Here is a 16,540-nt window from a genome sequence, read left to right as displayed (position 1 = left end):
GATCACTGTGCAGGATAGGGTTTTGCTTGATCGCACGTGCGATCAGTGACTGTGAGTGACAGAGACTCAGAGAGGAGGAGACGCTAGTGACTCACTGACTGATGCGGTCTCACTCTCTACGCTGGTGACGTCGGCGTCGGTCCGCCTGGGTCCTAGCTCCCTCCTGCTTCAAGACTTAGACAGCTTAGACAGACTATGGGGTTATCATGGTGTGGTGTGTGTGGTACCGTACTGACACTGACTTCACTGTACCTGGTGCTGAGGCAGCTAGTGGCTAACAAAAATAACAAAAAACACACACACACTAATAAAAAAAATAAAAATAAAAAAAAAATATTAACCCCTTAATGACCGGACCATTTTTCAATTTTCTTACCCTTAATGACAATGGCTATTTTTACATTTCTGCGGTGTTTGTGTTTAGCTGTAATTTTCCGCTTACTCATTTACTGTACCCACACATATTATATACCGTTTTTCTTGCCATTAAATGGAATTTCTCAAGATATCATTATTTTCATCATATCTTATAATTTACTACAAAAAAAATAATAAAATATGAGGAAAAAATGGAAAAAAACACACTTTTTCTAACTTTGACCCCCAAAATCTGTTACACATCTACAATCACCAAAAAACACCCATGCTAAATAGTTTCTAAATTTTGTCCTGAGTTTAGAAATACCCAATGTTTACATGTTCTTAGCTTTTTTTGCAAGTTATAGGGCCATAAATACAAGTAGCACTTCGCTATTTCCAAACCACTTTTTTTCAAAATTAGCGCTAGTTACATTGGAACCCTGATATCTGTCAGGAATACCTGAATATCCCTTGACATGTATATATTTTTTGTTAGAAGACAACCCAAAGTATTGATCTAGGCACATTTTGGTATATTTTATTCCACCATTTCACCGCCAAATGCGAGCAAATAAAAAAAAAACTTTACATTTTTCACAATTTTAGGTTTCTCACTGAAATTATTTACAAACGGCTTGTGCTATTATGGCACAAATTGTTGTAAAAGCTTCTTTGGGATCCCCTTTGTTCAGAAATAGCAGACTTATATGGCTTTGGCATTGCTTTTTGGTAATTAGAAGGCCGCTAAATGCTGCTGCGCACCACGCGTAAATTATGCCCAGCAGTGAAGGGGTTAATTAGGTAGGTTGTAGGGAGCTTGCAGGGTTAATTTTAGCTTTAGGGTAGAGATCAGCCTCCCACCTGACACATCCCACCCCCTGATCCCTCCCAAACAGCTCTCTTCCCTCCCCCACCCCACAAATGTCCCCGCCATCTTAAGTACTGGCAGAAAGTCTGCCAGTACTAAATAAAAGGAGTTTTTTTTTTTTTTTAATAAAAAAAATAAAATATTTTAGCTGTGATGGACTCCTGCCTTAGCCCCAACCTCCATGATCCCCCCCCCCAGCTCTCTAACCCTCTCCCCTATCTAATTGCGGCCATCTTGGGTACTGGCAGCTGTCTGCCAGTACCCAATTTGGCCAAAAACAAAAGTATTTTTTGCTCTTTCTTTTTTTTTGGGTTTTCTGTAGTGTAGCAGCCCCCCACAATACCCCTCCCCCTCCCAGATCCTTTTATATTATAAAAAAAAAAAATCTTTTCCCCCCCCTCTTCCCTACTCATTGGTGTCAGTGGCCAGCTAATGCGCGCACACGCACGCGCGCCCCCCGCACGCTCCCGGCACCCGGCGTGCACATTGCACTTCTAGGAACCGGATGCCGGGTAGCGATGGGCCGCCCACCCGCCTCCCTGTTGCGCTCCCACCCACCAACGAACCGGCACCATCGCTACCGGTGCAGAGAGGGCCACAGAGTGGCCCTCTCTGCATCGGAGTCTTCTAAAAAGGTATTGCAGGATGCCTCCATATGGAGGCATCACTGCAATACCCTGAGAGCTGCTGGAAGCGATTGCGATCGCTTCCAGCACTCTGTTAGACAACTGACGTACCAGGTACGTCCATTGTCATTAACTACTTGTTAATGCATGACGTACCTGGTACGTCAGTTGTCATTAAGGGGTTAAACAATTTTTTTTTTTGGCTGATTTTTTTTTTTTTTTGCCCCATTTTTTTTTCTCCTTGCCCCCTGGGGGGTTCATGTGCACAACTGGAGGAGCCTCCACTGATTATATACCGTTTTTCTCGCCATTAAATGGACTTTCTAAAAATACCATTATTTTCATCATATCTTATAATTTACTATAAAAAAATATAAAATATTTGGAAAAAATGGAAAAAAAAACACTTTTTCTAACTTTGACCCCCAAAATCTGTTGCACATCTACAACCACCAAAAAACGCCCATTCTATATAGTTTATAAATTTTGTCCTGAGTTTAGAAATACCCAATGTTTACATGTTCTTTGCTTATTTTGCAAGTTATAGGGCCATAAATACAAGTAGCACTTTGCTATTTCCAAACCACTTTTTTTTTTCAAAATTAGCGCTAGTTACATTGGAACACTAATATCTTTCAGGAATCCCTGAATATCCCTTGACATGTATATAATTTTTTAGAAGACAACCCAAAGTATTGATCTAGGCCCATTTTGGTATATTTCATGCCACCATTTCACCACCAAATGCGATCAAATAAAAAAAATCGTTCACTTTTTCACAAATTTTTTCACAAACTTTAGGTTTCTTACTGAAATTATTTGCAAACAGTTTGTGCAATTAAGTCATAAATGGTTGTACATTTTTCTCTGGGATGCCCTTTGTTCAGAAATAGCAGACATATATGGCTTTGTCGTTGCTTTTTGGTAATTAGAAGGCCGCTAAATGCAACTGCGCACCACACGTGTGTTATGCCAGCAGTGAAGGGGTTAATTAGGGAGCATGTAGGGAGCTTTTTGGGGTAATTTTAGCTTTAGTGTAGTGAAGTAGACAACCCAAAGTATTGATCTAGGCCCATTTTCGTATATTTCATGCCACCATTTCACTGCCAAATGCGATCAAATAAAAAAAAAAAAAAGGAAAATTTTTCAAAATTTTAGGTTTCTCACTGAAATCATTTACAAACATCTTATTCAATTATGGCACAAATGGTTGTAAATGCTTCGCTGGGATACCCTTTTTCTCAGAAATAGCAGACATATATGGCTTTGGCGTTGCTTTTTGGTAATTAGAAGGGCGCAAAATGCCGCTGCGCACCACATGTGTATTATGCCCAGCAGTGCAGGGTTTAATTACGGAGCTTGTAGGATTAATTTTAGCTTTAGTGTAGTAGACAACCCCAAGTATTGATCTAGGCCCATTTTGGTATATTTCATGCCACCTTTTCACTGCCAAATATGATCAAATAAAAAAAATAGTCAACTTTTTCACAAACTTTAGGTTTCTCACAGAAATTATTTACAAACAGCTTGTGCAATTATGGCACAAATGGTTGTAAATGCTTCTTTGGGATCCCCTTTGTACAGAAATAGCAGACATATATGACTTTGGCGTTGCTTTTTGGTATTTAGAAGGCCGCTAAATGCTGCTGTGCATCACACGTGTATTATGGCTAGCAGTGAATGGGTTAATTAGGTAGCATGTAGGGAGCTTGCAGGGTTAATTTTAGATTTAGTGTAGAGATCAGCCTCCCACCTGACACATCATACCCCTGATCCCTCCCAAACAGCTCTCTTACCTCCCTCACAATTGTCCCCGCCATCTTAAGTACTGGCAGAAAGTCTGCCAGTACTAAAGTAAAAGCTATCTCTGATTTTTTTTTTAAAAAAAAGCATATTTACATATGCTGCTCTGTAGGATCCACCCTTAGCCCCCAACCTTCCTGACCCCCCCAAACAGTTATCTAACCTCCCCCTCTACCTTCTTGGGAGCCATCTTGGGTACTGGCAGCTGTCTGCCAGTACCCAGTTTACAATATAAGAAATGTATTTTTTTTTCTGTAGTGTAGCTTCCCCCACTCCTCCCAGATCCCTTAGATTATTTTTGGGGGGGGGCATTCCCTCCCCCCTTTCTCCCACTTATACTTTTTTTCTGCAGTGTAGCGGTTCCCACCCGCTCCCCCCCATGCACGCGCATGCGCGCCCCCGGAGACCTCGCCCCCCTATCAGATGCAGAACCCATCGATTGCCGCCCACCCGCCTTCAGCTCCCACCCACCAACAAAAGCGGCCATCGATGTCCGGTGCAGAGAGGGCCACAGAATGTCTCTCTCTGCACTGGAGGGGTCAAAATGGTTATTGCAGGATGCCTCGATATCGAGGCATCACTGCAATAACCGGAAAGCAGCTGGAAGCGATCAGGATTTTACCGGTGGACGTACCAGGTACGTCCATTGTCATTAAGTGACAATTTTTGAGTGACATACCTGGTACGTCCACTGTCATTAAGGGGTTAAGCATAGATTTAAGTGCTTTTTCTATAAGGTTCTAACAGATCACTGTGATAAAGTTTGGAAACTGGTGGTATCATAAAAATTCTCCATAGACTTTAAAGGGACAGTCTAGTATAAATTAAACTTTCATTATTCAGATAGGACTTGTAATTTTAATCAACTTTCCAATTTAATTTTATCATCAAATTTGCTTTTTTCTCTTGGTATTCTTAGTTTAAACTAAACATAGGTAGGCTCATATGCTAATTTCTAAGCCTTTGAGGACTGCCTCTCTTATCACATGCTTTTAAAGCACTTTATGACAATAACATTAGTTTGTATAAATGTATATAATGCACCATCATTTATATCAGGGATATATAGAGGAATAAAATATCCACACACATTGAATACGTAAGTATTGGATATTGAAAAGCTATGTAAACAAGGGTTAACAAGACATTAGATTCCTAGAGGTTTAGTAGGACTAATGTGTTACTAAAAAGTTAATTTTAAATTGCGCTCTCACTCTTCTATATCTATCAGGAACAAAAGATGCACTCAGGATTTTCACTTCAAAAGGGTGTGAAAACTTTTAGAAATTACTCTCAAAATGGGTTACCATAGTAACCAATGTAAACACTCCATACCTACCCTTGTGTCTATTACGGATCACATTTACTGGACCTAGTGTATACATAATTTGTGTTGATCACACTTCCCACTTTGTATCCAAACATATTAAATACGGTTTCTACAATCCCCATGAAATCTGGGTAAATATTACATCCCATCTTTGTGCAATACACCATTACCTCATATGAATCATAGACCAGTATGTCGTATATACACACTTAATAAATTAATAAAGTGTTTTGAACCCTTTTTCAGAAAAAAAACACATTTAGTATAATCTGGGAGGTATATACTAGTAACCCACACTCTCTAGATAGGTTGATATCTTGTTTATTATGAACTGTACAGAACTGGCATTATTACTTGGATGCCCCATAATAACAATAACAGGACTTGTGTGAACACAGGACAAATCTAATCTCACATGAAATATGTTTTGATTGGCATACTTGGATATGCAGAATCAATAATCTATTCAAAGAACCTTGGTTTTTTTTAGAATTACTATTTTTCTTTTCCTGTTAAAGCACTTTATTAATTTATTAAGTGTGGATATCAGACATACTGGTCTATGATACATTATGAGGTAATAGTGTATTGCACAAAGATGGGATGTAATATTTACCCAGATTTCATGGGGATTGTAGAAACCGTATTTAATATGTTTGGATACAATGTGGGAAGTGTGATCAACACAAATTATGTATACACTAGGTCCAGCAAATGTGATCCGTAATAGACACAAGAGTAGGTATGGTGTGTTTACATTGGTTACTATGGTAACCCATTTTGAGAGTGATTTCTAATGGTTTTCACACCAGTATTAAAGTTATTTAAGACACGTCGATGTGATAAGTCTATATTTAAAGACACTTACTTACACACGTTTGCTGTCTGGTTTGTAATATTTGTATATACAATTTGGTTAGCTACGGTGAAACTGGAAGTGATCTCAGAAGGGACATCTGGTTCATCGCATCAATGAAACGCACTGATGCGCTCCACAGTATTGTTTGGTGCGAACTGCAGGGAGGAAGGTATGTGTTTGTTTTCAGCACTGATTTGAGACATTATAATCACACACATACAGAGACCCCCACACACACACACTCACACACACCCTCCAACATACACATACACGAGTTATGGCAGGACAGAGTATTTTTTTTTAAAATACAGGGTTGGACATTTTATCCGTGACTATATATTTTTTTTTTATATTTTTATACACAAATACATACAGGGGTGGGAAAATATCAGTTTACTAGGCGGGGTAAGAATGTTATCAGTCCAGAATATTAGCTGTTCAGTGTGCAGCCATTTTGTTAGTGGAATGTGCACTTATATTTTTTATTTTTTTTAATAATAAAAGCAAGCTACACTACAGACATATATTTTATACACGCAAAAACATCTATAAGTATAAGATCAAGGCAGCACATACCTTGATCAACCTCAACCTCTTCTGCTACTGCCTGCTTATGCTCAGATCATCACACAGTCCAACTGACAGTGACACTACACCCCTAGGACAAAGAAACAAACTGTTCTACTGCTCACTCGCTCCTCTACTGCCACACCCTGCTGCTATGGCGCCAATTCTATCTCGCTGCATGATCAATATTCTAGAATTCCGTGCTATTTTCAGAGCTCTTCAGGCTGGGCCTCTATCGAAGAGAGAACTTTACATTCGCTTTCAAAGAGACAATGTCACTACAGTGGCATATGTCAATCATCAAGGTGGGACTTGCAGTCCTTCTGCAATGAAAGAAGTATCCCTGATACTTTCTTGGGCGGAATCCAACTCTTTCAATTCATATCCCAGGGGTAGACAATTGGGAAGCGGATTATCTCAGTCGTCAGACTTTATATCTTGGAGAGTAGTCTCTCCATCTAGATGTGTTTTTTCAATTGGTACAGATGTGGGGTCCTCCAGAAATCTGATGGCCTCGCGTCTGAACAAGAAGCTTCCTAGATACCTTTCCAGGTCCAAGGATCCTCAGGCGGAGATGATGGATGCTCTAGCAGTTCTTTGGTCTTCCAACCTGCTTACATTTTTCTGCCTCTTGTTCTTCTTCTAAGGGGGATCTCCAAGATCATAATGGAATGATCTTATGTGCTTCTGATAGCGTCAGCTTGGCTTCTCAGGTTTTGCTATGCAGACCTTTGTCAAGATGTCCCATTGACAGCCTTGGCCGCTTCCTTTAAGGCCAGACCTTCTGTCTCAGGGTCAGTTTTTCCATCAGGATCTCAAATTTCTAAATTTGATGGCATGGATATTGAACGCTTAGTCATAGAGGTTTCTCTAACTCGGTAATTAGCACTATGATACAGGCTCATTAGTCTGTTTCAAGAAAGATTTATCATCGGGTTTGGAAAACCTATATTTCATGGTGTTCAACTCATGATTATTCTTTACATTCCTTTAGAATTCCTAGGATTTTACAGTTTCTTCAGGATCGTTTGGATAAAGGTTTGTCTGCAAATAGATTGATAGGACAGTGCGGATCAGGTCCTACAGACCTTGCTGAATGCGGAGAGCAGCACGCTCTACCGTATTCAGCATTGCACCAGCAGCTCTTGTGAGCTGCTGGTGCAATGCCTCCCCATGCAGATTTGCGGCCAATCAACTGATCGTACTCTATCGGGTTGATTTTCGGCAATGTCTGTCCTCCTCTTAAGAGCAGGCAGACAGGATTATGGAGCAGCGGTCTTTAGACACGGGCCCTCAAGCTCCATCCAGTGCTTGATAAATGGGCCCCCCCAGTCTATTTGTTGTTTCTGGAATAGCTTCTGCTATTTCTCTGGTTTCTTGATTTAGACTTTTGATTCAGAAAGCTTATTTATAGGGGGGCATTCTCCGCCTCAGAGAATTACAGCTCATTCTACTAGATCAGTTGCCACTTCTTGGGCTTTTAAGAATGAAGCTTCAGTTGATGAAATTTGCAAAGCAGCAACTTGGTCTTCTTTGCATACTTTTACTAAAATTTACCATTATGATGTATTTGCTTCTTCAGAAGCAGCCTTTGGTAGAAAGGTTCTTCAGAAAGTTGTCTCAGTTTGATTCTGATGCCTTTTTTTCTTTTGAGTTTTTTTGATATTTGTAAGAAAAAACGTAATTTATTTTTTGGATTTAATTTCTCAGCGGAAATAGCTGTTTTTATTTTATCCCTCACTTTATAGTGACTCGTGGACTTTCACATCTTGGGTATTATATCACATATGTCACTAGCTCATGGACTCTTGCCACTTACATGATCGAAAACATTTATGTAAGAACTTAACTGACAAATTAATTTCTTTCATAATGGCAAGAGTCCATGAAACTCACTTTTTTTTTTTTTTTTTCTTTTTTTTTGTGGTTATGATTTTTTGTATAAAACACATTCTTTTTTCCAGTTCCTCCTTTTCGTATGCTTTTTTACTCCTTTTTATACACCTCACTTCTTGACTACACATTAAACTGAGATATGAGTGAGGTGGGAGGTGTATTTATAGGCATTTTGAGGTTTGGGAAACTTTGCCCCCTCCTGATAGGAATGTATATTCCATATGTCACTAGCTCATGGACTCTTGCCACTATGAAATAAATTAATTTATCAGGTAAGTTCTTACATAAATTATTTTTTACAGACACTGCTAGAGAACTGAAAGATATTAAAAACATTGAAACAAAAAAAAAAAGAGTTACATTTTGGACAAAACATAGAAATAATGAGTGGTACTGTGTTTATAAAAATTTTTTTTTTAACTGATGACATTATATTTGATATCTACATAGAGTGACCTATAGGTGTATCTCCAATAAATTTTTATTAGTATAGATCTAATCTATAGATTTAATCTAGTGCCTGTATTGTTTTAGCATTAATGACCAGAACCCTATATCAAGATGTCCGCTATATATACTACTATCCCTCTAGGTGGATATTCTTATTCTGCCCTTTACTATATATAACTCAGTAAGTAGTTATTCCCAACAGTATTCCTTCTCTTCTATGCTATAGAGGATTCCCCACAGTATGACCTGTCCCCCTGTATTCTTTTAATTTTAATTATAGATAAGCATTAATAAGTAGAGTATATTTGTATTCACTAATGTACCTATCCCACATCCTTAAGTCACTTTGATTACATTGTATCCCCTTTAATAACTTTGTATCTACTGCACTTTTTGTTATTTGCACTATGTCACATTTACACTTCTTGCCACACAGGGGCGGTTCTGGTGCTACTGATACCAGTGTGATGACGTAGTGACGCTTGGACATCACTTCCGGTTTACTCCGTTGCGGCAGCGAGGGTGCTGGTGGTGTTTGGGACGGCTCTTAGGCTATTTAGCCACTGTGAGGTAAGCACTAATACACACTGTTCGATTTTTCAGGAGTCTGAGGACGGGCATCACAGCCCGAAAACGTTCACTCTTCAATAAATACTTTGTTTTATCACGGCGAGTGCCTCTATTACTCTATGGATATACTTGAGCGCACCCCGGCATTATCTTTAACTACATAGTGAGTGCTGGTATTATTGGATATATATATTTTTTTTCCACGATTGAAAACTTTGCTAGTGTTAAGCTTTTTGCGCTAGTCGGGTTGCGCTAGTATTACAAGTTAAAAAAAAAAAAGTATATTGAGCTAGCGGTAACCCAAATAACGTGAAAAACCTAACTTAAGTTTTCACGTGCGCGTGCATGTATTCCCCCCCCCCCATAGGTTTTTTTTCTTTTTTTTTCTCTATTGATTTCTGTTGTTGTTGTTGTTATTATTAGTTATTTGTAGAGCGCCAACAGATTCCGCAGCACTAAGCCCACTCTGTCACGCAAGCATCATGACATATTCTTATTAGCACAAACCCGACATGAAAATATTCATATTCCAATGTTCTTTAACATATTTTTTGCAATATGCGCATACCCAATCGCATAGTGTAATATTCACAAACATGATTGCTTAATGTAATATGCACAGAAATAAGAGAGAGAGCAAAAGAGGGGAGGGGAGAGGGAGAGAGAGCAAAAGAGGAGGGAAAGAGAGAGAGCAAAAGAGGAGGGAGAGAGAGAGCAAAAGAAGAGGGGAGAGAGAGAGAGCAAAAGAGGGGAGAGAGAGAGAGCAAAAGAGGGGGGAAAGAAAGAGAGCAAAAGAGGGGGGAGAGAGAGCAAAAGAGGGGGGAGAGAGAGAGAGAGCAAAAGAGGGGGGAGAGAGAGAGAGCAAAAGAGGGGGGAGAGAGAGCAAAAGAGGGGAGAGAGAGAGAGCTAAAGGGGAGAGAGAGAGAGAGCAAAAGAGGGGAGAGAGAGCAAAAGAGGGGAGAGAGAGAGAGAGCAAAAGAGGGGAGAGAGAGAGAGCAAAAGAGGGGAGAGAGAGAGAGAGCAAAAGAGGGGGGAGAGAGATAGAGAGTAAAAGAGGGGAGAGAGAGAAAGTAAAATCCACTGTCCCAAACTGAAGCAAGCTATGGATATAAAATATATAGACTTTATTAAAATCAATTAAAATACAGAAAACACAGTAACGCGTTTCTCAGCACATATGTTTCATCAGGCTGTAATCGTGGTATTTAAAAAAAAATTGGCCCGTGTACACGGGCTTTAGGACTAGTGTATGTATGTGTGTGTGTATATATATATATATATATATATATATATATATATATATATATATATATATATATATATATATGTATATGTGTGTGTGTGTGTTTAGACTTGTATCTCTATGAGAGAGAGAGAGCAAAAGAGGGGAGAGAGAGCGAGCAAAAGAGGGAAGAGAGAGAGAGCGAGCAAAAGAAGAGAGAGAGCGAGAAAAAGAGGGGAGAGAGAGAGTGAGCAAAAGGGGGGAGAGAGAGAGAGAGAGCAAAAGAGGGGAGAGAGAGAGTAATAGAGAGGGGAGAAATAGAGAGTAAAAGTTGGGAGAGAGAGTAAAAGAGGGGAGAGAGAGAGAGAGAGTAAAAGAGGGGAGAGAGAGAGAGAGAGTAAAAGAGGGGAGAGAGTAAAAGAGGGGAGAGAGAGAGAGTAAAAGAGGGGAGAGAGGGAGAAAAAGAGAGAGAAAAAGAGGGGAGAGAGAGTAAAATAGGGGGGAGGGAGAGAGAGCAAAATAGGGGGAGAGAGCAAAATAGGGGAGAGAGAGAGAGCAAAATAGGGGAGAGAGAGAGCAAAAGGGGGGAGAGAGAGAGCAAAAGGGGGGAGAGAGAGAGCAAAATAGGGGGGAGAGAGAGAGCAAAATAGGGGGGAGAGAGAGAGCAAAATAGGGGGGAGAGAGAGAGCAAAATAGGGGAGAGAGAGAGAACAAATTAGGGGAGAGAGAGAGAACAAATTAGGGGAGAGAGAGAGAGAGCAAAATAGGGGAGAGAGAGAGAGCAAAATAGGGGAGAGAGAGAGAGCAAAATAGGAGAGAGAGAGAGCAAAATAGGGGGGAGAGAGAGAGCAAAATAGGGGAGAGAGAGAGAACAAAATAGGGGAGAGAGAGAGAGAACAAAATAGGGGAGAGAGAGAGAGCAAAATAGGGGGGGAGAGAGAGAGAGCAAAATAGGGGGGGAGAGAGAGAGAGCAAAATAGGGGGGAGAGAGAGAGAGCAAAATAGAGGGGAGAGAGAGAGAGCAAAATAGGGGGGAGAGAGAGAGCAAAATAGGGGAGAAAGAGAGAGCAAAATAGGGGAGAAAGAGAGAGCAAAATAGGGGAGAGAGAGCAAAATGAGGGGAGAGAGAGAGATCAAAAGTGAGGGGGGGGAGAGAGCAAAAGAGGCGGGAGAGAGCGCAAAAAAGAGGGGAGGACGGAGAGAGAGCACAAGAGGGGGGAGAGAGCTCAAAAGAGGGGGGAGAGAGAGAGCACACAAAAAAGAGGGGGGGAGAGAGAGAGCTCAAAAGAGAGGAGCGAGAGAGAGCTCAAAAGAGAGGGGGGAGCAAGAGAGAGCTCAAAAGAGAGGGGGGGGAGAGATAGAGAGCTCAAAAGAGAGGGGGGGAGAGAGCTCAAAAGAGAGGGGGGGAGAGAGAGAGAGCGCGTAAAAGAGAGGGGGCAAGGGTTGGAACCGCGGTATTTAAAAAAAAATGTGTACACGGGCTTTAGGACTAGTGTATGTATATGTGTGTGTCTCTCTATCTTCGGTTCCTAAAGGTAGGAAAGAGAAGAGGCACCTAATGGTGTGATATCGTAGATGCAGGCATATAGAGGAAAAATGCAGATGTCATATATATTCACAAGCTCAGGTGCACATCTAGTGCAATAATTAGTGGACCGAGGCTTTGGAGCCGCTCGACTTACTCAATCCACTGGTATCGACCTGCACAGGAACATATCCTCGTAAGGATATCGCCTGATCCAAAGTGTACTAGTTGGGATCAAATATAGATAAGGTTCAAGGAGAAAACATAAAAACCAAATCCACTGTCCCAAACTATATCCAATGTCCCAAACTGAAGCAAGGTATGGATATAAAATATATAGACTTTATTAAAATCAATTAAAATACAGAAAACACTGCAACGCGTTTCTCAGCACATATGTTGTTTCATCAGGCTGTAATCGTGGTATTTAAAAAAAAAAAAAAAAATTGGCCTGTGTACACAGGCTTTAGAACTAGTGTGTGTGTGTATGTGTGTGTGTGTGTGTGTATATATTAGGGTTGCACCGATACCATTTTTTTATGACTGAGTACAAGTACTGATACTTGTTTTCAAATACTCGCCGATACCAATTACCGATACTTTTTTTTTAATGTCATGTGACAGTTTACCAAGCACAATGCAGACTAATTATTTAAGATTCCTTCTTTATAATTATAAAGGACTGTAATTCAAAAGACATTATGAAATAATAAATTTTTTTACTGAACATGTTTATAAATAAAAAATATTACAATAAAATATTAAATTTAAAGGGGTGATGCAATTGGGTTGTAGGGCTGTTATAGAACATCAATCTGACATTGGTATGGAGGTTCGACTCTAAGTTGAACAGTCTTTCACTTTCCAAACTACTGCATGGGGCAGAAAGATATTTTTGGGCCATTTTAGCCAGAGCTGGAAATCTGTTTATTAACTGCCCAGTACTTCAGGGGTTTGTCTGAACGAGGTACAGTGATCTCTCCTACAATAATACAAATAACAGCAATTTGTATTGTCAGAATAGTAGTAAACAATTTTTAGTTTAGTCTCCACTCCAGTTTAAAATGAAATGGGAACATGCAGTTTGAAAAAACTCCACAAGATAGCATATGGGTAGGAAGTGGAGGTATCGGTTTAAGTATCGGTGCATTTGCACGAGTACAAGTACTCATGCAAATACTTGGTATCGGTACCGATACCAATACTAGTATCGGTATCGGTGCATCCCTAGTATATATATATATATATATATATATATATATATATATATATATATATATATATATATATATATATATATATATATATATATATATATATATATATATATTTATTGGAGGCTTTTTTTTTTTTTTTTTTGTAACACTAGAGGTCTCATATCTTTAAACGCTTAGAAGTTTTTGTGCAATATTTTTATAAGACAGTGTTATGAGTGTAACTGTAATTTGTAATGTTTTTTTGAAGTCTTTTGTGCAACTTTTTAGTTTCAGAAAATAGGTAACCACAGCTCTGAGATGGCAGTAAGAATTGAATCGTAAAAGGTGATTGAGTTAGCACAATAACTATTTTGCTCAACTTGTAATATCAGCAAAATTAAAATGACTAGCAAAAACACGATATCTCTAGTTCAAAACAGTTTACCCTCACTTGTTATCTAGCCCTATGTGTTTTGATTAGTCACAAATTAGAAAACTGTAAAGGTGACCCTTTCTCTTGTAAAGGTGTATCCAGTCCACGGGTTCATCCATTACTTGTGGGATATTCTCCTTCCCAACAGGAAGCTGCAAGAGGACACCCACAGCAGAGCTCTCTATATAGCTCCTCCCCTAACTGCCACCCACAGTCATTCTCTTGCAGCTCTCGACAAGAAAGGAAGTATCAAGAGAGATGTGGTGACTTAGTGTAGTTTTTACCTTCAATCAAAAGTTTGTTATTTTGAAACGGTACGGGCGTTGTACTGTTTTTACTCTCAGGCAGAAATTGGAAGAAGACTTCTGCCTGGAGGTTTGATGATCTTAGCGGTTTGTAACTAAGGTCCATTGCTGTTCTCACACATAACTGAAGAGTATGGAAAGAAAACTTCAGTTGGGGGGACGATCTGCAGATTGCCTGCTTTGAGGTATGTTCAGTATATTTTTTTCTAGAGAGATGATAAGGTCTAGAAAATGCTGACAGTGCCTGGTATATTTAAGGTAAGCCTGATACAGTGATTTAACAACAACTGGGATCATGCTTGCAGAAAGGGATAATATTCATGTTAATACCTATATTACTTAGTGTAAAAACGTTTGCATGATTTATAAATAAAAACGTTTCTCCAACATAGGTGTGTCCGGTCCACGGCGTCATCCTTACTTGTGGGATATTCTCTTCCCCAACAGGAAATGGCAAAGAGCCCAGCAAAGCTGGTCACATGATCCCTCCTAGGCTCCGCCTTCCCCAGTCATTCTCTTTGCCGTTGTACAGGCAACATCTCCACGGAGATGGCTTAGAGTTTTTTAGTGTTTAACTGTAGTTTTTATTATTCAATCAAGAGTTTGTTATTTTAAAATAGTGCTGGTATGTACTATTTACTCCGAAACAGAAAAGAGATGAAGATTTCTGTTTGTAAGAGGAAAATTATTTTAGCAACCGTTACTAAAATCGATGGCTGTTCCACACAGGACTGTTGAGAGGAATTAACTTCAGTTGGGGGAACAGTGAGCAGACTTTTGCTGCTTGAGGTATGACACATTCTAACAAGACGATGTAATGCTGGAAGCTGTCATTTTCCCTATGGGATCCGGTAAGCCATTTTATTACAGACAGTAAATAAGGGCTTCACAAGGGCTTTTTAAGACTGTAGACATTTTCTGGGCTAAATCGATTTATATATAAACATATTTTATACTCCATAGCCTTGAGGAATTATTTTAATCTTGGGAATTTTGTAAAATAACCGGCAGGCACTGTATTGGACACCTTATTCTCTAGGGGCTTTCCCTAATCATAGGCAGAGTCTCATTTTCGCGCCTGTATTGCGCACTTGTTTTTGAGAAGCATGACATGCAGATGCATGTGTGAGGAGCTCTGATACATAGAAAAGACTTTCTGAAGGCGTCATTTGGTATCGTATTCCCCTTTGGGCTTGGTTGGGTCTCAGCAAAGCAGATACCAGGGACTGTAAAGGGGTTAAATATAAAAACGGCTCCGGTTCCGTTATTTTAAGGGTTAAAGCTTCCAAATTTGGTGTGCAATACTTTTAAGGCTTTAAGACACTGTGGTGAAAATTTGGTGAATTTTGAACAATTCCTTCATACTTTTTCGCAATTGCAGTAATAAAGTGTGTTCAGTTTAAAATTTAAAGTGACAGTAACGGTTTTATTTTAAAACGTTTTTTGTACTTTGTTATCAAGTTTATGCCTGTTTAACATGTCTGAACTACCAGATAGACTGTGTTCTGAATGTGGGGAAGCCAAGGTCCCTTCTCATTTAAATAGATGTGATTTATGTGACACAAAATTTAGAGAAAATGATGCCCAAGATGATTCCTCAAGTGAGGGGAGTAAGCATGGTACTGCATCATCCCCTCCTTCGTCTACACCAGTCTTGCCCACACAAGAGGCCCCTAGTACATCTAGCGCGCCAATACTCCTTACTATGCAACAATTAACGGCTGTAATGGATAATTCTATCAAAAACATTTTAGCCAAAATGCCCACTTATCAGCGAAAGCGCGACTGCTCTGTTTTAGAAAATACTGAAGAGCATGAGGACGCTGATGATATTGTTTCTGAAGGGCCCCTACACCAGTCTGAGGGGGCCAGGGAGGTTTTGTCTGAGGGAGAAATTTCAGATTCAGGGAAAATTTCTCAACAAGCTGAACCTGATGTGATTACATTTAAATTTAAGTTGGAACATCTCCGCGCTCTGCTTAAGGAGGTGTTATCCACTCTGGATGATTGTGAGAATTTGGTCATCCCAGAGAAACTATGTAAAATGGACAAGTTCCTAGAGGTCCCGGGGCCCCCCGAAGCTTTTCCTATACCCAAGCGGGTGGCGGACATTGTAAATAAAGAATGGGAAAGGCCCGGTATACCTTTCGTCCCTCCCCCCATATTTAAAAAATTGTTTCCTATGGTCGACCCCAGAAAGGACTTATGGCAGACAGTCCCCAAGGTCGAGGGGGCGGTTTCTACTCTAAACAAACGCACCACTATACCCATAGAAGATAGTTGTGCTTTCAAAGATCCTATGGATAAAAAATTAGAAGGTTTGCTTAAAAAGATGTTTGTTCAGCAAGGTTACCTTCTACAACCAATTTCATGCATTGTCCCTGTCACTACAGCCGCGTGTTTCTGGTTCGATGAGCTAGAAAAGGCGATCACTAGTAATTCTCCTTCTTATGAGGAGATTATGGACAGAATCCGTGCTCTCAAATTGGCTAATTCTTTCACCCTAGACGCCACTTTGCAATTGGCTAGG

At 39.8% G+C, this 16,540-nt stretch overlaps 1 protein-coding gene across 2 annotated transcripts in view; it reads left to right on the top strand.

Annotated features, from left to right (window-relative positions):
- Positions 1-16,540, top strand: part of LOC128660026 (gastrula zinc finger protein XlCGF26.1-like) — a 375,584-nt gene that overhangs the window by 212,967 nt on the left and 146,077 nt on the right. Inside the window, exon 1 of one of the 2 annotated variants that reach the window (XM_053713626.1) lies at positions 9,204-9,329. The exons of the other annotated variant lie outside the window; for it this stretch is intronic. The gene's annotated coding sequence lies outside the window, so the exon portion shown is untranslated. Of the gene's footprint in view, positions 1-9,203; positions 9,330-16,540 lie in introns of those variants that run through there. 2 annotated transcript variants of the gene reach the window in all.

The sequence above is a fragment of the Bombina bombina genome, chromosome 5 (genome assembly GCF_027579735.1).
Source record: "Bombina bombina isolate aBomBom1 chromosome 5, aBomBom1.pri, whole genome shotgun sequence".
Lineage (NCBI taxonomy): Eukaryota > Metazoa > Chordata > Amphibia > Anura > Bombinatoridae > Bombina > Bombina bombina.
The sequence above is the reverse complement of the archived record's forward strand: the minus strand, read 5'-3'. Positions and strand labels throughout refer to the sequence as shown.